This window comes from Mercenaria mercenaria, chromosome 5 (assembly GCF_021730395.1).
Source record: "Mercenaria mercenaria strain notata chromosome 5, MADL_Memer_1, whole genome shotgun sequence".
Taxonomy (NCBI): Eukaryota; Metazoa; Mollusca; class Bivalvia; order Venerida; family Veneridae; genus Mercenaria; species Mercenaria mercenaria.
This window is the reverse complement of record NC_069365.1, coordinates 51747501-51760852: the sequence shown is the minus strand read 5'-3', so window position 1 is coordinate 51760852 and position 13352 is coordinate 51747501. Positions and strand designations below refer to the sequence as shown.

The 13352-nt window shown below is 35.4% G+C and overlaps 1 protein-coding gene across 2 annotated transcripts in view; it reads right to left on the bottom strand.

The window, feature by feature from the left end:
• LOC123557227 (protocadherin-9-like) overlaps positions 1–5655 on the bottom strand; it is a 78447-nt gene extending 72792 nt beyond the window's left edge. For both annotated transcript variants that reach the window (XM_053543524.1, XM_053543526.1), the window contains exon 1: positions 5608–5655. The gene's annotated coding sequence lies outside the window, so the exon portion shown is untranslated. The remainder of the gene's footprint in view (positions 1–5607) is intronic.
• Positions 5656–13352: the final 7697 nt, after the last annotated feature.

The following is a 13352-nucleotide window of genomic DNA, read 5'->3' as shown; positions in this document are numbered from 1 at the left end:
TTTCACTTGTTTAGTAAACCGTAAGACAAGAAATAGTTCAAGTCGCATGCCTGATAAGGGAACCACATAAACAAAGGTTTTGGATAAAAGTGCCAGTACTTTCAGAAAAGAAGTCTCAAAGAAGAAGCCATTCCTACACATAAGTTAACAGTAGCAACACATTTTCTCATATGAGCATTTTGCTGAGGCGGGCTAAAAACTTGATCTAAGCTATGAACAGACATAGTCACATATTCATAGTCACATACCTCCTACATTTGTTTCTCTAGTTTGTATGTAACAGTAGAAAATCATGAAGTCATGCTTAGAGATTCAAACACAAATTTTGACCTACAGACAATGCACCATTATATAGAGTTCCCTGGAACTCTCAGAGACAAGTCTCTGGCTTGATGTCATAAAGCTTAGGGAATTTGGACACCCATCTCAGAATGAAACAACATCATTTAACTATTTCAAGTTTTTGCTAAGAAAAAGCTAATCAGACTCTGGAATTTATTTAATCTAGTCTCCAAATTTAGTGAGATACTAGCTGACATCTGACTTTCTTCCAAGACTCAAACAACATTTTGCCTTCTTTTTAGATAATGTCCAGGCTTATGAAAACTAACTTGGACACTGATTGGCTGTTTCTGAACACGATTTTTAAACCGACCAATGGCATAATTTCAACAGTTTATGAGAAGCCTAATTTGTTAACATTACACAATTTAAAACAAACATTTTCTTACTTAAATCAATATCAATGTCAAAAAATGCATTACCAAAACTGTGTAATAACTTTGATAAATACAATTGAAACATGATAAATATGTACTTGCAACAACAGTACAGATTAGAATTTTGTGTGCTTAGATAAACTTCTGTCATTAACATAATTGTCAAACCTTGCCCTTTGAGCGACCAACCTCAAAATTATTACCAGTCATCTGCCAGTCATGTCCAGCCTGTCTACTAAGTCTTAGATTCCTGCACTGAAGCATTCTTCAGTTAGCAATCAGAAACCAGTTTTCAACTCGGGGTCACTGTCACCTTAACCAATTAGCAACAAGTCTCTGAATCGATAAAGGTCATCTGCTGGTCATGATCAATCTGCCTACCAAATTCGAGGCAACTGTGCAAAAGTGTTCTTCATTTGTCGGTTGGAAACCGATGTTTACCTCAAGGCCACCACAACCTTGACCTTTGAGCAATCAACCTTATAATCAATATGGTCTATTTCCCAGTAACAATCAACCAGCCTACCAAATCAAAGCATTAATTAGTTATCAGTTGGAAATGGAATTTCTGCTCCAGGTCACTGTGACCTTGACCTTTGAACAACCAATCTCTGGTAGAGGTCATATACCTGTCACTGCCACTCTGCTTACTAACTGAGGATCCTGTGCAAAAGTGTTCTTCAGTTATTGATCGGAAACAAATTTTCAGAAATGATTCACCATGACCTTGACCTTTGAAAAAATGACCTCAAAATTAATACACTTTACTTGCCAGTCATGATCAACCAGCCTACCAAGTTTGAGGTTCCTGCATAAAAGCATTAATAACTTATCAGTATGAAATGAAATTTCTGCACCAGGTCACTGTGACCTCGACCTTTGACCAAGCTCTGGCAGGGGTCTACTACCTGTCAATACCACCCTGCCTACTAGCTAAGGATCCTGTGCAAAAGCATTCTTCAGTTGTTAACTGGAAACAAATTTTCAGCACTGGTTCACCATGACCTTGACCTTTGATCAACTGACCTCAAAATTAATACACTTTACTTGCCAGTCATTATCAACCAGCCTACCAAGTTTGAGGTTCCTGCACAAAAGCATTAATAACTTATCAGTCAGAAATGGAATTTCTGCTCCAGGTCACTGTGACCTTGACCTTTGACCAAGCTCTGGCAGAGTAATCTATCAGTCACTACCACCCTGCCTACTAGCTGAGGATCCTGTGCAAAAGCGTTCTTCAGTTATTAATTGGAAACAAATTTTAAGCACTGGTTCACCATGACCTTGACTTTTGAACAACTGACCTCAAAATTAATACACTTTACTTGCCAGTCATGATCAACCAGCCTACCAAATATGAGGTTCCTCCACCAAAGCATTAATTAGTTATCAGTCAGAAATGGAACTTCTGCTCCAGGTCACTGTGACCTTGATCTTTGACCAAGCTCTGGCAGAGTAATCTATCAGTCACTACCACCCTGCCTACTAGCTGAGGATCCTGTGCAAAAGCGTTCTTCAGTTATTAATTGGAAACAAATTTTCAGCACTGGTTCACCATGACCTTGACATTTGAGCAATTGACCTCAAAATTGATACACTTTACTTGGCAGTCAAGATCAACCAGCATACCAAGTTTGAGTTTCTTGCCCTGAAGCGTTCTTCAGTTACTGACTGGAAACCGAAGGGACAGATGGACAGATGGATGTTTTACTATATACCGCCAATCTGGGGCATAATTACAAGGGATAGGATACTGTTGATTTACACCAAAAATAACAAAATCAATCATATATCACGGAAATATAATTCATTTCATTTATACCTAAATAGCCCTTCTAAAATTTGGTATACACAGAGGAGGGAAATATATTCACAAGAGTTGTTGGGTACAATAAATTCCTACAGCAAAAAGTGTGAAATGCTAAAATGTTTAATTCATCTGTCAGTCACAGTCATACTTCATAACAGATAAACTATGAGCCATATTAAATTTTCAATTTTAACAGCATTTTGTATTTATATTCAAAACAGATAAAATATTAAGCTATATTGATACAAAACCAGAAATCCATCACTAAGTAAGATGAATGTTTGACCACGGATACACACAAATACGAAACTCATCAACTTTGTCGGAAGTATTTGAGCCGTGCCATGAGAAAACCAACATAGTGGGTTTGCGACCAGCATGGATCCAGACCAGCCTGCGCATCCGCGCAGTCTGGTCAGGATTCATGCTGTTCGCTTTTAAAACCTATTGGAATTGGAGAAATTGTTAGCGAACAGCATGGATCCTGACCAGACTGCGCGGATGCGCAGGCTGGTCTGGATCCAGGCTGGTCGCAAAGCCACTATGTTGGTTTTCCCATGGCACGGCTCATTTGTATATAAATAAGATATGATTCAAAAGACCAGAAGAAAATACTGTTCCTTTAGATTCATTTTAAGGTCATCAATGTTATTGTGAATAGAGATTATCTCAGATTGCCGCAACACTTACTCAGAACACTTGTCCTGTATGACTTACCCGATACTAGGTCCAGTGCAAGATTTTGGCGTCAAGTGTTAAAAAACATTTGATTACAGTACAAAAACCTTGAATTGAATTATGATTGATTTTCCATTTAGATGATGGACTGCTGCAGATGTTCAGAGCGCCCCCTATGAGTGCTAGGTTTTGGTCAACTGTCAATGAACAGTCGCATAGATTATTAATGGCCTCTATTTCTCATTTATCATAAACTGGAAGACAGGGGACAGTTTTGTCACAGCAATGCTGAGAAGCAGGGAAGTAATCTGGACTTGCAATTAAATGCTAGCGAGACTGGGACCTCTGTGTCAAGTTCAAGTACATTTGAAATGTTTGTGTCACCGCAAAAATATTAAAGTATTTCATCAAGTCCTGCACTGTAACTCGAATCTTCTGCTAAACTGCAGTAGTAAGTGTGATTAAAATTTGACAAAATCCCTTGCACAAAACACAAGCTCCTTCAGACTTCCGACATGTATAGAGTTTTCATGCTAAATTTGTCCTGAGCAATTACACGGAAACCGTTTTTAGGGTTTATTGAATTTTGAGACCACTTTACATGCATGCATCTGTGCCGAATGAGTGACAAGTTGCCTCAAACAGTCCTGAGGCATCAACTTAGTATTCAAATATTTTCTTTTCGTGTGAAGCTACGTGCAAACAAGTGTTGAAATATTAGATCTGGTTTGAACAATCTTAAAATATTCAGCCCCGGAAATTAACACCAGCATTTAATGAACGAACAACTTGTCACAATTGTCAACTTTTTACGCAAAAGATGTAAAGTCAGTAATAGCGGGAATCTGCGATTATTACCACAAGATTACTTAATAATCGTGAAGTTGGGGCTCACTTTCATGCCTGAGGGAACCGTTTAAGGTAAATTAGTCAATTTAATTCGATATTTGTAACCGAGCCCCATGTAAAGCCAATTTTATGACAATTTTGCCGAAAGCGTCTTTCCGCGCATTACGATACTTTGTTATTACACAATGGAAAACTTTTGGGTTTGAGACTTTAGGCTCTGTATTGTCAAGACAAGAGTCAAACAGAATGACAAGATTTTGTTTTAAATGAAAAATTTGTTTTTTGTTTTTGGTGATGAACCCAATTTCACTGCCCAAATATTCAAAAAATAAGGGGAAAAAGTATAAAAAAAAGGCCAAATGTTTGTACAGGATATTTTAAAAAAATAACATTAAAATCAAGTTTTTTTGTAAAGATTTAAAAATGAGAGGCAATGATTTTTAAAATGATTTTTCGTGGGTTTTAATAGAGGATTCAAATGTATACCTAAACTTTGGGTCCCCAATCGGGATGGACAAAGACAATATACGATCTTTGGTTTAAAAAAATTCTAGATTGAGTCTCTCGAAAATGACCCCGGTAATACTAAAATAAAACAGCAAACCCAAAATTTTTTTATTTTAACCCTTTACCCTGCTGAATTTCTATAATGAATTGTCCATCTTTAAATTTGGCAGTCCTTAACTTTTAAAAAGGGGTTTCCCAAAAAAGATACTGAATAAAGGCGAACTGCAGATCATGATCAGACTGCAAGATGTGCAGGCTGATCATGAAACAGGGTCGAAAAGGCCGAATCAGTTGTGTCCAGCATGGTAAGGATTAAAAAAAAATCTAAAAGTACTTGTTTGAAATTTAGTATACACTCAGAGCAATATATTTTAGATAACAGCCCAAAATTTCAACACAATCAAGACAATGCAATCATATAAATTTACTCATTTTACCATTTCAAGCCATTTTTGAAAAGTCACAAAAATACACTAAAATATCTAGGATTTATATACTGTGAAAAATGTTATAGGGAAAAAATGAAACGAAACAAAATGTGTTACTGCTCCCCTGTCGGAAAAGAATTTAACTTTACCCTGCGGGCAGCAAGCATTCGTTTTGCGACCAGTGCGGACCTGGACAGGCTGACATGGTCTCCACAGTATTCGCTATTCAGTATAACCGTCCTTTTTAAAAATTTAGCAGGTTAAAGGTTTTAAATGTCTGAGAAATATTTAATAATTTTTAGTAAAAAATCAAAATTTAATCCGTGCAGCTAATATGGTCTGCACTGTTTGCTGTTGTCAGTAAATTTTAAATGAACACCCTTCTAAAATAATAAATTGTATTCCCCAAATTGAATGATGGACCAGTCCTTTTTTAGTATTTAGCAGGTTAAAAGGTAGAAAATTTACAATCTGTTAAGCATATTTTGCACATTTTCTTGTTTTACATATTTCTTTTGGAGATATTCGCTAAACAAACAACTTGGCTTGTTTTAAAGAGTAAAACCTTTTTAACAGAACTTTTTCTTCCTTTGAATTCTGTTAATTTTTTTATTACCTCTTACGATTTCTTTTGTTTTGTAAAACTGGTTTTAACCACATCACCCAGCTGCAGAGTGAGGATGCCTGTGAACTGTAAACCCTGGAAAACATGAAAAATTTTGTTATAAAATTAATCTTTCAGAATCATCGAACGCCTTCAATTATTGGGTAACAGCCTTTTTACAATAAAAAATCTGAAATTGAACAGAAAATTCAGTATTTATTAATGGATAAAAAAAATTGAAGAACTAATTTCTAAATGGCCCTAAGCAAGTGACACCCAAGTAGGCCAAATTTTTTAAACTACAACACCTTTGGGTTCTTCTTTTTTTTCTTTGCTTCCCGGCAGGGGACAATGTTAAATGGCAGTGAAAGAGGGTGCCAAACCTTTTTAAAGTTTAAGAAAATTTAAAATTGTTTTAAATAATGCAAATGTAATTAAATTGTGCTCATAAAGAAGCATCCACACCAGTAACCAAATGTCAGAATGTTGAAGGGCAGTACAAAAAAAAGTCCGTTTTTCTTTTGTATTTTTTAATTATACTTTATTACAGTAATTCAAGCTCTCTATTACTTTTTTTAGAGGTTTTCAGCACCCCTTTCTTTTCTTAATGAAACTGGGCGGGGAAATTTTTTATGTGCACAGTCCATTAGCCACCTCCATTTTGAAGAGATCCTCCCAATTAGGATTCTGTCCGTGATAAAATTGAGCTCTGATGAAGTTTTAATGTGTCGTAAAAGCACACAAAAACCAAAAACCACAAAAACACAACTGAAAGGGTAAAAATAAAAAGAGGGCCCCCTGATCCTGGTGGCAATAAAATTTTGGTTAGTACTGTGCTTTTATAGCATCATAAAAGTGACCAATTTTGAAAAAGATTTTTTCTGCTCCTGTTTTTATTCCCTTTTTGCCGGCGGTCCGCCTTCCCTGCCTATGTTTTTGTAACAAAAACCCCGCTTTTAAAAAAACCTTGCTGTAAAAGAAAATTATCCGTTCCCAAACCAAGACAAAACACTTTTCCGCTTTTAGATCCTACAGATTTTTCTACACTAAAAAAAAAAAATTTTTTTTAAATTCTTGAATGATCCAAGAAAAAATATGTAACTGTTTTTAAACTGAATTTGTATGACATTGTAAAATTCAAGAAAATTAAAACTAATTAAGTTAATTAAATGTGCGTTGTTCTATAATACAGTAAAATTTTTTAAAAGCTAAAGTTGGACCATTTTATAACCTCAAATGAAGAAAAAGATTAGGGTTTTCAAAAGAAAAACTAGAGATGTTTTTTTAGAAAGCCATGTTTTCCCACAATGCCTTGTTTGTTGGATTTTTCAGACGAAAAGGTTTTCTAGATGGTCTAACGGGGAAAATAGGGTTTGACTAGGGATCCAATCAGTAATTCAAGGGCCATAATTAAAAAAATCCCGGGTAACTATCCAACTTGGCGAGGTTTAGGGTCAAACCATTTGTTCGTTTGGTGAAGATCTGTGGAAATTTTATCTTAGGTGTTTCAAAACTTTGTGAAGACAGACACACACCACACAAGCAGGAGAAACCAAAAGTCTCCCACACCACGGGGTGGGAGACATAATTGTGACCTTTTCCATTATGACGAAATTTTATACAAGTGTTATATCATTGGCCCTTTCGGCCCAGTGGATAAAGGGCCGACTTTAAATCACTTTGCCCCACCCAAGGGGGGTTTTAGCCTCACTTGGGTGTTGAATTCTCTAGTGGAGGCCCTAAGAGCTTACAGAAGGTCGGTGGTTTCAAGGGCCGGCCCCCTAATTAAAAAATCATGGGCTTCCTCCCCACGAAGCTGGGCAGTTGAATATGCCTATAATTGTGTTGGGTGACTTAACCCCAAAAACCCGTTTTATATCACTTAATCTCTTGAAAGCAGTACATTTCAAAATTTGTAAGAAAGAAAATGCTGTTGACAAAACAAAAAATTTCCACACTTACACAAGGGTTTTTTGAAATTGAAAACATCATTATCACTAAATCTAAATTTTGAACTTTTTGGATTTACATAGGTATTTGTCCTTTTGGTTAAAAAAGGTTTTAATTTTGGTAAGTTATAAGTGGTATAAAAAAAGGTGTGACTAAAAACAGGGGGGCACCTGTGATATATTTTTAGACCCGGGATATACCAGATTCAAACAATTTGAAGAAAAATAACTTAAATGTAATATTTTGAACACTAACCTTTAGTCGTAAAAAAATTTTTAATATTAACACTAACTTTCGTGAGGACATGCAAAAATTTGCGATTTTTTCCCTGCGTCCAAAAAAGTAATCACTTCCGAGCATGTGCAGAACAGCTGCACAAGATCTGCATTGAGAAACATTGTAAATAAAATCTGTAAGAAGATCTTTAAGTGCATGAAATCAGCATAGCAAAATAGTTGACAAATCAGTTCATTGACAAATGAAACGTTCACAAGGGGACTGAAAAAAAAAAAAACCCCAAGGGAATTCCATTATAGAAAAACTGAATAGAACCTGACCCCCCGAAAAAAGGGTGGACTGAAAAGACAATCGCAGTTTCTGTGGATAAAAATTTTTTTTAATCTTTTCGGCATTCTTTGAAAGTTTAAAGTAGCTCATTTTACCAGAATGCTTTTTTGTATAGGGGGGAAAAGCTGGATACGTCACAAAAGGCCAATATACAGTCAAACTTTATTTGCTTGAACCTACTAGCCGGAAACTTTGTTCAATTATCAGTAGTTCCAGCCATCAAAAAAATAAACATAAAAAAGGGACTTTGGCGAGACCCAACGAAAGTTCGGCAAGGGGGGGGCTTTAATTTTTTTTTTTAACACGTTGAGTGAAGTCGTTTTTCTGTTTGCTGACATGCCTTAGGGATTCAACAGAAAATTGCTTCAAAAATAAAATATACCAGTTTTGGGCTTTTCCCAAATTAAACCATACTGGACAATATTTCTAGAAATATTACTACCTTAGATTGCATGATTTCATTTCATTCGGTGATTTTGATACTGTAAGGCAGCGACTTTTATTTAAAGATTTTTGGGTAAAGGGGCCCTTTGTTTTTTTTATCAAATGCATACACTTACCATAAACTAAATTTTAGGATAATTTTAGAAAAAAATTTCCTGTTACACCCCTTAACGTATCTATTTATTTGTGTCTCTACTTTCTTCCCCACTGTGTTTTTCTTCGCCCTTAATAAATTGGTCAATAAATCGAAACTGTTACTATGAGAGTGGCAATATTTTAATATTTGATCTATCATTTGAAAAAAAATCAAAAATTTTATTGAAAGGTATACTTCAGTTATAACGAAGAAATTGTCGTACAAAGTCCCCCTCACACGCGGAAATTATTTGGGTTTTTTATCTTGCCTGTTTATGGTCTCTGTCTGTAGAAACTATTTGTCCCTTAAATTCCTTTGCAATGGTAAAAAAAGGGCATCGTATTTCTTTCTTTATTTTTGAAAATAAATACTCGGTCAATTTCCATAAAAATGCAAACTTTAAATTAATAAAATGCATTAAAACAATTTTGCCGCTATTAAAAGATTTTGATTGACGACTGCCCTGTAAATGTAGCAGAAGCATGTCCGGGTTTTTTATGGATGTATACAAAAAAAGAAAAACTTAATAAACAAAGCTTAGGGGTTTTTAATGAGGGGGGTGATTGTTTTTTCTGATTACTTCAAGCTACTTGTCCCTCAAATTCTTTTCCCCTCTCCTGCATTGGTTTGATTCCCTGCCGTACAAGCAAAATTTTTCCAGTGAAACCTTAAAAAAATTATGCAAAGTTCTACCCGATTTTCCCCATGGCCCCAAATAATAAAAAAATGCCCAAAAGATTACCTGGGGGCTTTAGCCCCTAATAAAGCGGAATGTCAAAGCAGGTTCGATTTTTAAAGTGATGTTAACCCCCCCACCCCCCAACCCCACCCCCCCCCCCCCCCCAACAAAAACAAACTGACGTTTTTCCCTTCCCAAAACTTTGAAATCAATTTTAAACTAAAAGATTCATCCAAATACCTGTAAAATATTTTTTTGAATTCTGAATTTACCCCTCCCTTGAAAACCGCCATCCCTCTTACCGCTTTTTTTTGTCAAGTGCTATGCTAGACCTGTAATGGTTTGGGGGGTCCTCACCTCAGCTGTAATGAATACAAGGTTAGTTTTTTACACTAATTTTTTTTAGCCCGACTGTGATGAAAGCTTCAAACTCATTTTAATACTCCGGTCTGTTTCCTGGAAAAACCCGCATGGTGTATATAGAAAGGGATGGTCACGACCCCAGCGGGGCTCGAACCCCCGACTTCGGGGATGACGACAAAAACCCCTTTTTACTAGACCAAAGCTCCCTTTTTTAAAGGTGAAGTTCAATAATCATTAAGATGTACATGAGGGTTTTGGGAACATAGAAAAGCAAAAAGCAAAAAAATCAGACTCATTTTGATGAGTCGTTTATGGGAAGTACCAATGCCATGCACCTCACACCCATAACACTCAGGATTTAAAAAGAATTCTATTATAATAAAACGGATGGACCATTCCAAAGAAAAATTATGACAACATTATGTAATAAATATCAGTCAGGAGGCGCAGAAAGGGAAGCAAAAGCGTACAAATAATTTTAATAAACAAATTTAAATGAAAATAATATATAAATTTTAATGATAAAACTATGCGATAAAACAGTTATAATATGTAATGCTCGTGTGTTAGGAGGATATATCAGAGCTAGGGGTACATCTCGGTATTTTTCTCTGCACATATCTGTCTCGGCCTACCGGCCTCGACGATATGTGCAGAGAAAAATACCCTCGATGAACCCCTAGCTCTGACATATCCTGGTAACACACTCTCACACATACTATAACTATTACATATAAAACAATCTGAACGTCAAATTATTTTGACTACTCAGGGCTTTAATTCAGGCACGGTTGTGTATTTGCGTAGAATCCTATATCTTCTGCAGGTCTCTCGGCGGCCCTGCGCTGAACCATTTCAATTTTATGGATGTTTTGTTTTGTATATCTGGAGTTATCTGTACCAAACTTATGAAAGAGGGGAAATAATTCACTTTAAACTTTAGTGTTTAGTTAGTTCCATGCGTGGTAGTCCAACTCGTGACGTTTCACTTTCATTTTATTTCAGTCTGATATTATGTCTAACTCAGCCACGTCCCTACAAAGGCATATTCATTAGTGATTAAAATATGTACATAAATCATAAGCTGCACAGTATGAAAAACAAAAGAAATATTTTAATTTGCTGTAGGTAATACATTTATCTTGTGAACAGAAACGTATGTTATTTGACATGTTCTGCATAAAAAAAACTAAAAAAAAACTGCTATCAAATATATGCATGAACGTACAGCATTTAGCACATTGTGAAGTCATACTCAATTTGTTCACCAACGTTTATTCCAGGTGTTTGTAAAGGAATAAGCACATGAGAATATATATGAATAGATCTCTCCCAATATCTGTTTTTTTTTTTAAAATTTTGTAATTTAACTTTAGATTGTAGTAAATGTACAAATAATATTGCGCTAATACATTTAGAATTAGCCTAAGACATTGTGCTCATCCGGTACCTGTACCTGATTATGAATGAAATGCACCAATAGTGACGTAATAAAGCTGTGACATCACCAATGGCGGAAAACAATCCATAATGTAGGTCAGTGGGTGACTTTCTTCAGATACAGATAACTCGCCAACAGCGGGTCACTATCTAAATATTTAGCATATAGTGAAGAATGTTTAGACTTTCATGATATCTAAACTTACTTACACTTAAAACTGTTGCTCGCATTCATATCAATATTTGATTTATTTGAATCATTCTTTTATGTCTGAAGTTATGATGAAATATTTATACCTGTCTGATTTACCAATAGGGGGTCACTTTTGCCAATAGGGGGTCACCTAGTTTATCATTTTTTTATCCATTTAAAATTTGTCTTTTTCTGACAAAAGTTGACTGTGGTATTAGAAATAAACATTTCAAGACAGAATATAATGAGAGACAGTATGTTTACATTTCAAACAGGAGACATTAAGTCAAAGTATCAATATAGCACTAGTTTTCACAGTTGTATTTCTATGCATAATTAGCACCACTATCTAAAACTAAAGTCAAAATACTGATTCACGGAACCTTATTCATTTATCTAGATTTGCCAGTTCAAACCAGTACAACATCAAGTCAACCTTTGATTTGTATTTTTAAGCAAAATAAACAACCTTTTGATTATCCCTGAAATGGGTGATTCTCTATTGGCTGAATGAACGCCTCTGTTTAATGGCACTTTTTTTCATCGAAGTCAATCTAAAATTCATAATCATATTATTCCTATGAAAGTGTGTGTTTCACTCTTCAAAATGGTACCAAATTTGTGTGGTTTTATCTAAGAAATTGTGAGGAATGCTCAAAAATATTCTACTCTGAAGAATTCAAGAGTGCTAAAATCCAAGTCAAGAAACATGGTTGCCAGAGTTATCTACTCATGGAACTCAAACTCAGTAGATTAGATCCATCTTCTTTTGTCTAATAATTGCTAAATGATAAGTTTATATAACTGGATACTTAAACATTGTATACTCTAATATAATTAGTGAATGTGAATACAGGCTGACTCAGACCATGGCTGATTCGAACCAAATTTACTTGGCTTATTCGGCCCAAATTGTTTAAGTTTTGAACTTTTCCTGACACTAATGTCATGAGTAAAAATAAAATTTATGAGTATTAAGTTTAATGTCTGATGCAAAGAATAATTAAAGTCCTTATTTAGATGCATTTTAGTTTGTCAAAACTTCTTACCTGCTTGTACGGTGTATATTTTATGTCCTTACTTCAAGTTAAACCTCTATATAAGCTATAATCAACATTATTTTCTGAAATTGCTGAATCATCCAAAATTTATGGTCATTATTGACTGTTAAATGAAAGTTTGTGGTCTGAATCAGCCAACATATATGGTCATTATGTACTTTTATTCGAAGTATGTGGTCCGAATCAGCCAAAATATTTGGTCCGAATCAGCCATGGTCCGAATCAGCCACGGTCCGAATCAGCCTGTTTCCTCTTAAACATATTAGAGTATACAATGTTTAAGTATCCAGTTATATAAACTTATCACTGCCAATAGCGGGTCACTTGAGAATAAAATGTGAATCTGTTTAAGAGAGATTCACATTTTATTCTCAAGTGACCTGTATTGGCAGTGATTCTTTATTGGCAAGTTGACTGTACTACAAAGTGCTCATGACATGACATATCGTGTATTTGGAGCCGTGTATTTCACAAGTCAAGCACAAGAATAAATTTGCTATTCCAAAAATTTTCCCGATTAAATCATCATTATGCTTGCAATCATGTCTGAAAGACTGAAGCACCTCGATTACGCCGATTTTAAATAGTCGTTGCTTGTGACTCTGGACGGACCGTCAGGGGAGGTAACTACAGTCACGGATTGGGACTGCGTGTGTGGGTGATCATAGATCTATGTTGTGGAACAACTTTTGTAAGTTTGAACCCAATCTATATCCAGTAGTAATATTAAACAGAGGCTGAGGGAAAATGCATCAAACCTAATTTTAATGTATGCCCTCTTATACGTCGAGCCAGTATATAATTTGTACATTTACAATAACAGTCATTCATAGTAACATGCAAATGGCGTTACATTTACGAAGGGGATTAACTCATACTATAGGATTCCGGATGCTGTCTCACGTGCACTGATAAGGTCAAACT